General features: G+C 33.4%; 1 protein-coding gene across 1 annotated transcript in view; it reads left to right on the top strand.

Annotated features, from left to right (window-relative positions):
• Positions 1 to 683: 683 nt before the first annotated feature.
• Positions 684 to 13,324, top strand: part of LOC148300777 (putative multidrug resistance-associated protein lethal(2)03659) — a 49,390-nt gene continuing 36,749 nt past the window's right edge. Inside the window, exon 1 of the mRNA XM_088274325.1 lies at positions 684 to 1,084. The gene's annotated coding sequence lies outside the window, so the exon portion shown is untranslated. The remainder of the gene's footprint in view (positions 1,085 to 13,324) is intronic.

Below are 13,324 nucleotides of genomic sequence, written 5' to 3'. Positions count from 1 at the left end.
GTTATTTGTCTAAGTTAAAAATATTGCGAAAACTCCCATTTTTTATATGAATCTATAATTTTCCGGTCACTTTTAATAATTATACGATACGTATTTTTTGGTAAATTTTTAAATATTTTGATATCGCCGGCATGTTTGAATTTTAGTTTGGTTTATATCTCTTCTTCACCAGGACTTCTTCTTTCAATCAATCTCTTTTCTACTCTTCAGTTTGTTTCTTGGATAAAAGTTATATATTGTCTTTACATATTAACAATACACTATTAGCTAGGTATACTAGTAGGGGTAAGCAAACCCCGAGTGCCGCAGCCATTGCTGTTATTCTCGTTTTCTTCCTCTATTTTCTTTCCTAGACACTAATGTCTTTCATCCTATACTTATTCGCTTACATCATTTGCATCTCATCACAGATATTACACATCTATATCCATGAATCTGGAACACATAACTGATGACCCCATCTTAATATAATCACAATCGCGTTTAAATCGCGTCGATTCGATGAGTTTAGGGTCAGAGGATAAAAATTAGTAATTTCGATGGGTACCTAGGCACTTCCATGTTTATTGAACTATTTAAAAGCGGGAATCTCCGTTTAAAAACCGGTATCAATTGGCAACCCTGTTTTGACTTTCTTAAAGAAATGTCGGTAATGAGGAAATCTGCAATATTTTTTATCCCGCGGGGTTGTCAATGTCAATTTTGAAATTCGCTGTCAATTTTCGCGAAAGTATTTTAAAAATATTTTACCTGCGACAATATATTACAAATAAAGTAAAATTACAATGTAAATTGAAACGTTGGAAGTCTGGAATTTCTAGTATTTCAGTTATAAAGTGTAATTTGCTTTGCTCTTGTCAATAGATGTGTATAATTTGAATACGAAATTAGGTTAATTTGTTTTGACATTTCATATTATTGTGTAATATTGTGTAATAGTGACGACGCATGTTCTTTCTTGTAAATATATTGTTTCCGTCCTGATTGCTGACATTGGATAAAAGAGATTATCTCTTTAATTACGTGAAAAGTCCTATAAACATATTTTATTAAGTGTTATATCAAACCCGGTATCGAAATAACGGTAAGTTTCATCATGTTATCATAATATTATCTATCGCGGTAAGTGCAATAAATCTAGGTAACATTGAACTCTCGCGTTATTCTGAACTTAGTCGAAATGATTCGTTTTAAAAATTTTAACAGCAATTTATTATTTTTAAAAAAAGTTAATATTTAAAAAAAAAAAAATTAGTTGCCACCAATGATGCAACTTAATTGTTTAATTTTTATTATATATTTTTTATATTTATTTATATTATTTACAATGTTACATTTTTTCTACCTTTATCCAATAATGCAAAGGGTATTTATTATGTTGGGGTGATGCGGTGTCAACTTGATTGTGAGCTATATGGAGGCAAAGAGATCAATCCTGTGCTCCATTTCTTGAGTATTAGTACAGTATTCTATTCTTCTTCAAACCCTCATCCACACCCGATGGTACATAGGGCACTGCATCATATAAATGCAGTGTTACGTTGATCTTTAAGACGTGAAGGAAAAGTGATTGGCCCTCCACTTCAGTTACCAGTCCAGGGTAATATTATTTCTAAAATTAACTTCTAAGAAGTCGCTCATTCCTTTCAACAACGTCATATATCAAAAATCTTGATTTTTCAGGAGATCCTTTTTAAAATTTGAAAATATAGTAAAATGTATTAAAAATAAATATTAAGCCACTTACTGAACTTTTTACTGTGCAACAGGCCTTTTTAGGTAAAACTTGAATGTTTTTTCTCCATTTGAAAAATATTTTGTAAATTTAAAAAAAATAATTAAACAATACCTTTTCTTCAAAATCCAAAAACAACACTTTCTGCCCTGTAGCGGGTAAATATTAAGTTAAAAATATGCCGCTTTTGCTGGAATATAGTACATTTTCTGGGCATTCCGAAAACATGCACATCTGAAAATTGACAATTTTGATATATGACGCTGTTGAAAGGAGTGAGCAAAGTGAGGACTGACGCATATTTAAAAAAAAATCGTGATATTTTTTGTGGCTTTTATTGAAATGTGGAAGGGTTTCGCAAGTCAGGGCTTCTTTATTTTCCTTGATACACCCTTTTATGTAGTTCTCTAAATTATTTGAAAAGTTTTTGTGATTCAAGACATACATGTAAATTTGATGATAATGGATAATCATTGCTTTTTCTTTTTTTTTTCTTCTACCTGATGGTATTCTTAACTTTTCTCGGTTTATAATTCTTTCCAGCTGAAATTTTTCATGTTAAATTATCAAATATATCAGGGGTCAACACATCGTTTGTGGGAAATGCTTCAAAGGGTCTTTTACATACCGTTGGTAGAGAGCGGGAAACGCATATAAGCGTTCTATTTATATTGAAAGCTGTCCCACCGCATGCCCAGATCTGATACAGAAGCATCTAGGCTTCCTGACAGATCTGCTCTTGCTAAGCAATTTTTTTTTTTTTGAACTAAGTTGCGAAATTTATTGAAAATGTGAAACAACATAAAATTGTATCCCGATTTTACTATGAATTAACATTTAAAAGCTTTCAATATACCTGTCACTGCCAATCTAAATAATACAAGGCTGTAAGTCCATCACCAAATTTTCTAGAAGTTCCCCAGTGTAGGGAGTGAAAGGGAGCCCAGTTTGTGGGCGTCTGTGTACCGGCCAACGTCGAGTCGTAATCGGATCCAGCTGACTAATTGAACTAAACACTAAGCGTTCTATTTGCTTACTTTTAGTAAAGCGCGAGAGACGCCAAAAAACACTGTACAGATCGGAGTTGGGTCTGCGGTTACTTGTTATTAGTATACGGCCGTAATTAGATACTAATTAGGGCCGGGGTTGATGAAAAAATTGGCCGACAACAATAGAGGTTGAGTATGCTGAATATACTTCCGAATTTGTGCATTGATTACTGTTGAGTAATTGAATCCGGAAATCAAATTAAATATCGACTTCCTGTGAAGGATTTGTTGCTCTATTCGATTTTGTTATTGAATTGCCCATCACAAGTTCAAGGCCATTGTTTATTGTTCCATCATAAAGCAAGCTGGGACAATTCAATTCAATTTATTCAGTAAAAATTAACATATACAGTATCAAGCAGATAAATGGATCTTTGTCAGACGGGAGGAATATCTAATTTAACATACTCAACCCATAATGGATTGTATTAGACTCGTTTATAACAGCCGATATAATTAATGTTTTCATTCATCATTTTCTTTTGGAAAATTCGCCTTTAAAAAAAGGTTATTTTCGTAAGTTGGCAATGAATGACGTCACAGAAAAGATGGAGTTATTTTAATGTTGGTGTCATTGCTTAATTATTGGCAGCTCTATTTGTTGATGTCTATGGTCCACCCTCCCACCCCCCCGCCACGCCCATCATATTTGTTAACACAAATGGTGGTGTAGTGGTAAACAAACAATCCACACTACTACTATTACAGCTCTATAAACCATAGACAGTAAACCATATGACGTCATAAAACGTTTGATGAAGGAAATTTTATGACGTATGCGAATGCACGTTTTTCATTTTATTCGAATATCTAAAGTTAAAACATAATAATTAAATTATTATTTAATATGATCTCATTTGGGCTAAATCAAGAATTTTACTCTCTCGTCTCGAAACCATACCTGAATTATTAACAAAATTAGCTTTTCCACCGTAGTGCAATCAATTTTGGAAAGCCGATTCTTACAGATCGCCGATAGGTTTTCAATTAGGTTTATGTCTGGCGAAATTCTTGACCAGTCCAACACAGTTCATTGTTTTTTTGTGAAAAATTTCAACATTTTTTTGGATTTGTGGCAGGGGGTTAAATCCTGCTGAAATATTCCATTACCATTTGACCTTTGTTTTCATATCTCTGGTAGTATCTTTTCCAGTAGAATTGGGTGATACTTCTCGCCAATCATCATCTCAGTCACTGAAAGAAGCAGCCCTGGTCCATAATACGAGGAACACCCCCAAAAATTTTTTTAGAGGGTGTGAAGAAACATTCAGGTTTTACCTAAAAAAATCTGTTGCACAGTAAAAAGTTCAATAAGTGGCTTGATTTTATTTTTAATACATTTTATTATATTTTAAAACTTTAAAAATGATCTTCTGAAATATCAAGTGTTTAGATATATGTCCGCCTCCGTAGTGTAATGGTCAGCACGCTCGGCTACCGTTCTGGAGGTCCCGGCTCGATTCCCAAGGGGGGTAAAATAAATATAAGTGATTTTTTCACTGTAATATTTATTCAATATTACCATGGACTGGTACCTGAAGCGGAGGGCTGATCACCCTTCCTTCATGTGTAAACGATCAAGATGACACTGCGTTTATATGACACAGTGCCCTATGCACCATTGGGGTGCAGATAAGGGTTTTATTATTATTTATTATTATTTGATATATCGCTCACTCCTTTCAAGAACGTCATAAATCAAAAATCGTCAATTTTCAGTTGTGCATGTTTTCCGAATGCCCAGAAAATGTACTATATCCCAGCAAAATCGGTACATTTTTACTTAATATTTAACCGCTACAGGGTAAAAAGTGTTGTTTTTGAATTTTGAAGGAAAGGTATGGTTTAATATTTTTTTTTTAATAAACCAAATATTTTTCAAATGGAGAAAAAACCTTCAGGTTTTATCTAAAAAGATCTGTTGCACAGTAAAAAGTTCAATAAGTGGCTTGATATTTATTTTTAATACATTGTAATATATTTTTAAACTTTAAAAACGTTCTCCTGAAAAATCAAGTTTTTTGATTTATGACGTTCTTGAAAGGAGTGAGCGATATGACGTTGTTGGAAGGGGTGGGAGGATATTATCTCTACTTCTAGATTAGATATAAACCCTGTATATTTCATTGCAATGGGTTGATCGTTGTATGTTATATTGATTGAAGATAGATAATTCCTGAAAGAAACATATAGATATTTTGAATATTGAAAGCATTAACTTTGTAAATCATAGTGATATATTATTTAAAGAAATAAAAAGACTTTGTTTTTTGATCCACTCACATTTTTATTAAAAACCAACCACAAAATTTAGTCAGTCATTAAATAAACCCTGAGGAGGGCAACAGGTTGTTGCCGAAACTAGTTGGTTTTTTACTAAACATGTGAGTGGATCAAAAACAAAGTCTTTTTATTTCTCAAAATAAAAAATATAGAAGTCTAGAGGATATTAGGGGAGAAAAATTTCTTAATTATAATTTTTTTTTTTAACCCTTATCCGCACCCTAATGGTGCATAGGGCACTGCGTAATACAAACGCAGTGTTATCTTGATCGTTAACCATGAAGGAAAGGTGATCAGTTCTCCGCTTCAGGTACCAGTCCAGGGTGATATCGAATAAATAGTACAGTGAAAAAAATCACTTATATTTATTTTACCCCCCCTGGGAATCGAACCCGGGACCTCCAGAACGGTAGCCGAGCGTGCTGACCATTACACTACAGAGGCGAACAGTCTTAAAAATTAGTACAGTGAAACCTGTTACATTGAACACCTTCTCTCAATGAACACCTATCTACATTATATACATTGAACACACACACATTAATTTTCTCACTAATTCACCTTTTCTGAATGAACAGCTTTATACTTTGAACATTGAACATTAAAAATAGTATTTATCATTTAATTACACACTGTTAGAATGAACATTAAATAATTTTAGATAAGCTAAATATTATTTTTTGACATCTCATCAAAGATGAAGAAGAATATGGAAGTCTGGGCATTTACGGGGCTGACAACCGTCATAGGCTGGTTTAAGTGATCACTTTACACACGTGTAACATTCACCAATTCTACCCATTATTGACAACCACACTACTCAAATTCTTGGAAGTTCTATATATATGAACCAATTTAGAAACCTTGTTCATGAATCACTAGAACTTCACTAGAGACATCTATTGGTGAGATGTAAAGAAGCTTTTTATTAAGCAGAAACTCTTATATTAGTATGTGAGATCCGAATCCTGGATTATAATCACACACATGAGAAACGCCAGAAAATACCATTTTCATTTTTATTATTAAGCTTATAATTTGCCCAGACTTCCGTATTCTTCTTCATCTTTGATGAGATGTCAAAAAATAATATGAAAATAACTCCTGTAATTGGAGATAATCCAGATTTTGTGAACAAGTATTTGGACACACTCAAAATGTTGTAAGCTAATTATTTGTAAATTCTTTGTCCCCCTTTACTTTTTTTATTCTTTCACCTTTGGTTATTGATAAAAAAGTATATTCACAAAAAATCTATCTGGTAATATAGTCTGCCTACTTGGTTTACTTGGTTTGATAGCGTAATTGTGTCCGTTTTTAGCGTTCCTGGTACCGTTGGATTCCTCTCTATAATTTTTTATTTACCTGTTAAATTGAACACCTCCTTACATTGAACGTTTTTTTAGTGCACTAGTGGTATTCAATCTAACAGGTTTCACTGTATATCTATACTGCAAACAATCATTTACCCTTTCCTCAAAATATTTTTCATATATTATTGTTTATTTCCCCTTGAAAACTATTTTCGAAATTATTTTTGATATTCCACCATTTTGGCAGTTGAAAAAACAGTAGAATCTCACTTCCTTTGCTTTTAAATAAAATTTTGTTCCAAATACAAATTTTTAAAAATGTGTTTCATTTGATGAACGCATGAATAAATTGTACCTCCCTAGGTGAAGCGGTATAGCTACGCATATTCTAATCCAGTGCTCCGCAACCTTTTCTCACCTGCGACACACCAAAATTCTTCCTAGAATTCCACGGCACACCTAAAGTTTAAATATATAGACCATCGAAAATTTATTTATTGATTTGGCTTTTAATTTGTAGCACTCTATTTTAATTTATACATTAATTGTTAAATCAAACATCGATCTTTTTAGTCAAATTGTTTTTTATTGTTAAAAAACACATAAAAATTTATATTGTGACAGTTGTTTCGCCTCGCATTTGATTAAAAATACCGTAACTAAGCTAAACAATTTTTATGTGTTTTTTTCACAATAAAATACAACTTAGTAGACTTAAAAATCTGTGTTTGATTTTAAAATTAATACATAAAATACGTTGAAAAATTATGTATTTATAATTATATTATAATTTTGAAATAAAAGACAATGTTATGAAAAATAATTTGTCATTGTGTGTTATTAATGACCAATTATTTTTGTATTTAATTACATAATGTTAAATAAAAAATGTCAATTACATTGAATTTGGCCGCGGCACACCTGAATCCTGCTCACGGCACACCATTGTGCCACGGCACACCGGTTGCGGAGCACTGTTCTAATCTATCAAACAGGACACATCTTTATACTATTTGTATTTGGAACAAAAACCTGGCAAATAAACCAAGCGAGATTCTTCTGTGTTGCCAAATGTCAAAATGGTGTATGAAAACCGTAATAATGTGAAAATAGTTTAACGCATATTTCTGTTCCCGTTACCATTTTTTCACCCGTTTTTTTACAGAAACCTCCGTGATCATGCACACAGCAACTCTTGCAAGCTTCATCGCAATCGGTTCAATAGTATAGGAGTCTATAGAAGATGAACATACTAAGATATATTATTTTTTATATTAATAAATTTTATTTCACAATGCGTTCATTTTTCAATACTTTACTTATCCGCCTCCGTAGTGTAATGGTCATCGCGCTCGGCTACCGTTCTGGAGGTCCCGGGTTCGATTCCCAGGGGGGGTGTCAAATAAATATAAGTGATTTTTTCACTCTAATATTTATTCAATATTACCCTGGACTGGTACCCGAAGCGGAGGGCTGATTACCTTTCCTTCACGTGTTAACAATCAAGATAACACTGCGTTTATATGATGCAGTGCCCTATGCACCATCGGGTGCAAATGAGGGTTTGAAGATGGTTTCATTGTACCATATTATATATAAATATGTAGTTGAATTATTAAAAAAAGATACATGTCAAATTGTAAATTTTCTGTAATTTTTTTTAATGCTTTAAACGTGATCAGAACCACGTATTTTAGACGTTGTTTACAACACGTGGTTCGAACATGCCAACCCTGGCTATACCGGTCCAACTGCAAACTACACATGTACTATAATTTGACCACATATTTTAAACTGAAGGTATAAAAACTGGTTTCGGAACCAGTTTTTTGCAACGTACCTACATACGTGCTGTCAGTGATCCGCCAATGCCACCTATCTGAACATAATCACCGTTAAGGCTTAGATCTCAAGCTTGTCTAAAGCGTTTTAACCGGAATGCGTTCGGCCGCGCTCAGGGCTGGTCGTGTGCTCACGCTCAATTTTGAAGAAAAATGTGAATTAATTTTTGTTTGTTTTTGAGAATATGTATGGATTTTTTTTTTTAACACCTTACCTTTTAATAACGCTTTTCTTTTCAAAACCATACATTGATTTCAAAGAAAAACTTATTTTTTCAATACAAAAACTGTGTTTTAAGAAAAAAATTCAATTACGTCAAATGTTATTTGGGTTCAAAGAAAATTACGTTGCGAGTTATCAAATATTGGTCCTTAAAATAGTTAGAATGTAAAAGCCAATACTAATAGCTAATTACTTTATACACTAAACATTCTGTCTACAACATTTTGAGTGTGTCCAAATACTTGTTCACAAATCTGGATTATCTCCAATTATAGGAATTATTTTTCATCTCACCAATAGATGTCTCTAGTGAAAGATCTGGATTATCTCCAATTACAGGAGTTATGTTTATATTATTTCATTATAAATAAATAATTATATTGACAAATTATATTGATGAATGATAAGGAGAGTTTAGATTAATTATTTGACGACTTAAACGAATGATTAATCCGAAACCGGTATGTTTCGTAAATCCGAAATCGTGAAGTAAAGCTTTTAAGTGATATTAAACAAAGTGAATGATGAATGATAAGGAGAGAAAATAACTCCTGTAATTGGAGATAATCCAGATTTTGTAGACAAGTATTTGGACACACTGAATATGTTGTAAATAAATTATCTGGTCAAATTATAAGCTTAAATAATAGAAATGAAAATAGTATTTTCTGGCATTTCTCATGTGTGTGATTATAATCCAGGATTCGGACCTCACATACTAATATAAGAGTTTTTCCTTAATAAAAAGCTTCTTTACATCTCGCCAATAGATGTCTCTAGTGAAGTTCTAGTGATTCAAGAACAATGTTTCAAAATTGGTTCATATATATAGAACTTTTAAAAATTTGAGTAGTGTGGTTGTCAATAATGGGTGGAATTGGTGAATGTTACACGTGCGTAAAGTGATCACTCAAACCAGCCAATGACGGTCGTCAGCCCCGTAAATGCCCAGACTTCCATATTCTTCTTCATCTTTGATGAGATGTCAAAAAATAATATGAAAAATAACATTTTGTCCACCGTTGAGGATAGTATGTCACATTCAACAAAAAAAAAACATGAAAAATTATAATATATAATAAAACCCTTATCCGCACCCCAATGGTGCATAGGGCACTGCGTCATATAAACGCAGTGTTATCTTGATCGTTTACACATGAAGGAAAGGTGATCCTCCCTCCGCTTCAGGTACCAGTCCAGGGTAATATTGAATAAATATGACAGTGAAAAAATCACTTATATTTATTTTACCCCCCTTGGGAATCGAACCCGGGACCTCCAGAACGATAGCCGAGCGTGCTGGCCATTACACTACGGAGGCAGACTGAAAAATTACTAATGCTATATTGTCCAATTGTTAGATATGGGATATTGACAAATCACCAACAAATTATGCGAAGTAGAGTTCATTCGGTTACAAAAAATATAATGAATCATTAATTGTTTACGAGGAAAAAAAATTAGAACAGTTTTTTATAATAATTAGTAAGTATATACAATTTTTTGCCACATATCAGACTGTGCCAATTTAGTCATATGTATAAAGAAATACTAATATAAGAGTTTCTGCTTAGTAAAAAGCTTCTTTACATCTCACCAATAGATGTCTCTAGTGAAGTTCTAGTGATTCAAGAACAAGGTTTCTAAATTGGTTCATATATATTGAACTTCCAAGAATTTGAGTGGTGTGGTTGTCAATAATGGGTAGAATTGGTGAATGTTACACGTGTGTAAAGTGATCACTTAAACCAGCCTATGACGGTCGTCAGCCCCGTAAATGCCCAGACTTCCATATTCTTCATCATCTTTGATGAGATGTCAAAAAATAATATAAAATTATATATCGCTCACTCCCTTCAAGAACGTCATAAATCAAAAAACTTGATTTTTCTGGAGAACATTTTCAAAGTGAAAAATATAATACAATGTACAATGATTAAAGAAAACACTTCGTTTTTTACCACTTGAGTTTTATTATAGACTACATGTTTCAGAAGTTAAACTTCCATCATTCAGGTCTGTATAATAACTAAAATATAAAATATAAAATTGTTCTATAAATAAGGAGAGGGGAAAGTAAGAGGAAGGGGTTAGTCAAGGGGTGGAGTTTGAAAATAAAGAAAACAAAGGAAAAATGGAAAGCAATGGTGAAGAATTTTGAAACAATATATTATTTAATAAATTATTATTAGAATTCAGGTTTTTTTGGATTTCTAAATTATCAAGATAATTCATAATTTGGCCTTTATATGGAACAAGGTGTAATAATTTTAATTTATGAGAGTGAAATGAGTTTCACTTCACTCATTTCTCAGTTCATTCAAGTGTTTTCTTTAATCGTTGTAACATGTCTTACCACAAAGTTAATGCCGAAACAATAAATAAAATAATACAATGTATTAAAAATAAATATCAAGCAACTTATTGAACTATTTACTGTGCAACAGATCTTTTTACGTAAAACCTGAAGGTTTTTTCTCCATTTGAAAATATTTAGTATATTTAAAAAATAATTAAACAATACCTTTTCTTCAAAATGCAAAAATAACACTTTCTGCCCTGTAGCGGGTAAATATTAAGTTTAAAATATGCCTCTTTTGCTGGGATAAAGTACATTTTCTGGGCATACCGAAAACATGCACAACTGAAAATTGTCAATTTTTTATTTATGACGTTCTTGAAAGGAGTGAGCGATATGTTTGGCTACTGCGCTGAAGGTCCCGGATCAAATTAATAAATTATTTTTCCCTCTAATATTTATTGAATATTACCCTGGACTGGTACCTGAAGCGTAGGACTGATATCCTTTCTTTCGTATTTTGAATGTAAGATAACATTGCTTATATCGTTTAGACCTAGGGTGTCAAACTCAAAACGCATTAAGGGCCGCATAAGGTATTTTGGGTACGCCAGCGGGCCACCAAATTTCCGTCATCGAACGTTTTATGACGTCATATGGTTTATTGTCCATGGGTTATATAGCTGTAATAGTAGTAGTAGTAGTAGTTGTCCGCCTCCGTGGTGCAATGGTCAGCGTGTTTAGCTACCGTGCTGGAGGTCCCGGGTTCGATTCCCTGGGGGGGAAAAAATAATATTACTGATTTTTACGCTGCAATATTTATTTAATTTTACCCTGGACTGGTTCCTGAAGCGCAAGAGTGATCACCTTGCCTTCATGTAAGTAATGATCAAGATAACACTGCGTCAATTTGATGCAGTGCCCTATGCACCATTGGGTGCGGATAAGGGTTATAAGTAAGTAAACTAATAGTAGTAGTGTGGATTGTTTGTTTACCACTACCCTACCATCTGTGTTATACAGATATGAGGGGAAGGGGGGTGGGAGGGTGGACCATATATATCAACAAATTCAGCCGCCAATAATTTAGGAATGTTAGCTATATTAAAATGAGCCCATCGTTTCTGTGACGTCATTCATTACCAACTTACGAAAATTACGTATTTACGAAGGCGAATTTTCCAAAAGAAAATGATGAATGAAAATATTAATTATATCGGCTGTTATAAACACTGCACGAGTCTAATACAATCCTTTATAGGTTGAGTATGTTAAATTAGGTATTCGTCCCGTCAGATAATGATCCATTGTATTGTTCAGTGAGTCAGTGTTCCCAGAATCCCTTGTTCAATGGACAATTAAACAGCAGCAATTGCTCTCAACTCATCTGCGTTCATGAATGAAATTCACTCAAAATTGAGATGTGCGTTGTCTTCCAATTAGTGTCTCCAAACAGATCATTTGACATTTGACACTCTGCGGGCAGGCTTCTCAACCTTTAAGAGAGTCGCTTTACTGTTTTCTAAATATAATTAATATTTAAAGCAATTACTTTGTTTACTACATTTTGAGTATGTCCAAATACTTTTTTACAAATCTTCTTCTAACCCTTATCCGCACCCCAATGGTGCATAGGGCACTGCATCGTATAAGCAGTGTTATCTCGGTCGTTAAATACACGAAGGAAAGGTGATAAGCCTTCCGCTTCAGGTACCAGTCCAGGATCACATTATTTAAATAAATATTAGACTGAAAAATCACAAATATTTATTTTGACCCTCTTGGGAATCGAACCCGGGACCTCCAGCATGGTAGCCTAGCGCGCTAACCACTACACTATGGAGGCGGATTTTTACAAATACTTATAATATATTTTTTTTGAGGTCAAGGGATCTTGCATCCCTTATGTCACCACGACCATATTACGTCTATTGTGACCTCCCTCTGTATTACAGCTCACTGCCAAGACCTACGTGAGTCATGTAACTCACGACCCGTCTTGGTGGTAAGAGCTTCACCTTCTCGGAGTCCAGTAGTGGTCCTCCAAGGATGTGACTTTGTTCGCGAGCGAGTGCGTCACAATTGTAGAGAATGTGGATTGGCGTTTCGTTATCCTCCATACAAAATCTGCATACTGGGGAGTCATGTAGTCCAATTTTTGTCATGTCGCTCACTCCTTTCAAGAACGTCATAAATCAAAAATCGTCAATTTTCAGTTGTGCATGTTTTCGGATTGCCCAGAAAATGTACTATATCCCAGCAAAAGAGGCATATTTTTAACCTTATATTTACCCGCTACAGGGCAGAAAGTGTTGTTTTTGCATTTTAAATAAAATGCATTGTTTAATTATTTTTTTAAACATACTAAATATTTTTCAAATGGAGAAAAAACCTTCAGGTTTTACCTAAAAAGATCTGTTACACTGTAAAAAGTTCAATAAGTAGCTTGATATTTATTTTTTATAAATTGTGTTATATTTTAAAACTTTAAAAACGTTCTTTATGACGTTCTTGAAAGGAGTGAGCGATGTGTTCCCTCAGTCTGCAGTGTCCTGCCAAGGTCCTGGTTAGGATCCTTATT

This window comes from Brachycentrus maculatus, unplaced genomic scaffold, assembly GCF_059751285.1.
Source record: "Brachycentrus maculatus isolate JH-2025_06_01 unplaced genomic scaffold, ASM5975128v1 h1tg000657l, whole genome shotgun sequence".
Classification (NCBI taxonomy): Eukaryota; Metazoa; Arthropoda; class Insecta; order Trichoptera; family Brachycentridae; genus Brachycentrus; species Brachycentrus maculatus.
This window is presented reverse-complemented; position numbering and strand designations above follow the sequence as displayed.